General features: G+C 38.1%; 1 protein-coding gene across 2 annotated transcripts in view; it reads left to right on the top strand.

The window, feature by feature from the left end:
• The first annotated feature begins 667 nt into the window (after positions 1-667).
• The window catches only part of LOC113825369 (condensin-2 complex subunit H2), a 20,926-nt gene continuing 20,415 nt past the window's right edge, over positions 668-1,178 (top strand). For both annotated transcript variants that reach the window (XM_027378185.2, XM_027378184.2), the window contains exon 1: positions 668-783. The gene's annotated coding sequence lies outside the window, so the exon portion shown is untranslated. The remainder of the gene's footprint in view (positions 784-1,178) is intronic.

The raw sequence follows: 1,178 nt of genomic DNA, 5'->3' as shown, positions 1-1,178 counted from the left end.
ATGTCATTGAATACTCAGATCTCAAGTTGCGTGCAATACACTCACTGTTGCAGTATTGCGCTCAGCATTCATATAGAGCGACAACACTAAATAACGGGGAATAACAATGCCAGTCCAGAAAATATTGTTATAAATGCACGTTTTGAATCCCAACGGTTTTGAATAGTACTGCTCATCATTGTTATCAGGGAGATTCTTGTTAGCATGGACAATACGGTTTCTCTATTAATGAAATCGTCTGCAAAACATGTTCACATATATCCCACAAATGTGACGTCGAGCGTCTTGACGTGACGGTTTGAACGAGAGAAAAAAAATATATATCAAATTCAAAGGACATTACTTCTTTCATTTCACCTAAAATTTTTAGAACATCATACTGTTATTTTCTGACCCTTTAATTGTTATTCAAATACAAAATGTGAAAAACAACAAATTTATTCAAACGGACCAATGACATTCGAAATTGTCGGCTACCCAAGCAACGGAGAAGAAAATGTAAATAAACCCAAATTTTATCTAATAAATCACATCCATGGACTTCATAACACCTTTCAAGCATGCGATAGTAAGCCTCCGAGCCAACATACGTCTTAGAATGGTAATAAAAGCCGCAATTAGCGTAAAAATAACACGAAATTCCCTCCGTGTTTCGTTCCTACATCAACTTCAAAATTGAGGCGATAACATGGCGGTCGCTCTCTACATCACAACCTGAGTGCTCGTATTATTTTCTCTCGTTCTCGGTCCCGTGTTGGATTACGACGCGTGACGTACCCGTTGGTAAGTGGGGGAGGCATCAGAGAAAAGGCGGAGAACGTGAAAAGGGAGAGAAACGAAGGAAATAAAGGAGAAATGAGAAAAGGAAAGTTGGACTTGGCGGGGTTTTGGGGTCGAGCGAATTGCATGATTGAACCTGAAATAAACCTTTATTTTCTTTCCTTTTATTTCTTTCCGTGGTCGGTGCACAGCTGATGCGGTCAAGATCAGTCAGAGGAAACCAAAAATCGACGATGTTTTAGTGGAAAAAGTGGATTAGAAAGTGTTGTTTATGTTCTTTTGTTGTTGTTGCATCATAGTGTTGATTCGACTTTTTTCTTTCTTTCTTTCTTTCTTTTCTTTTTTTTGTGTGAGAATTTTACTCTTGGAGGATAAAGTCTGTATTGATTAATTCCGTG

Source organism: Penaeus vannamei, chromosome 17 (assembly GCF_042767895.1).
Source record: "Penaeus vannamei isolate JL-2024 chromosome 17, ASM4276789v1, whole genome shotgun sequence".
NCBI lineage: Eukaryota > Metazoa > Arthropoda > Malacostraca > Decapoda > Penaeidae > Penaeus > Penaeus vannamei.
The sequence above is the reverse complement of the archived record's forward strand: the minus strand, read 5'-3'. Positions and strand labels throughout refer to the sequence as shown.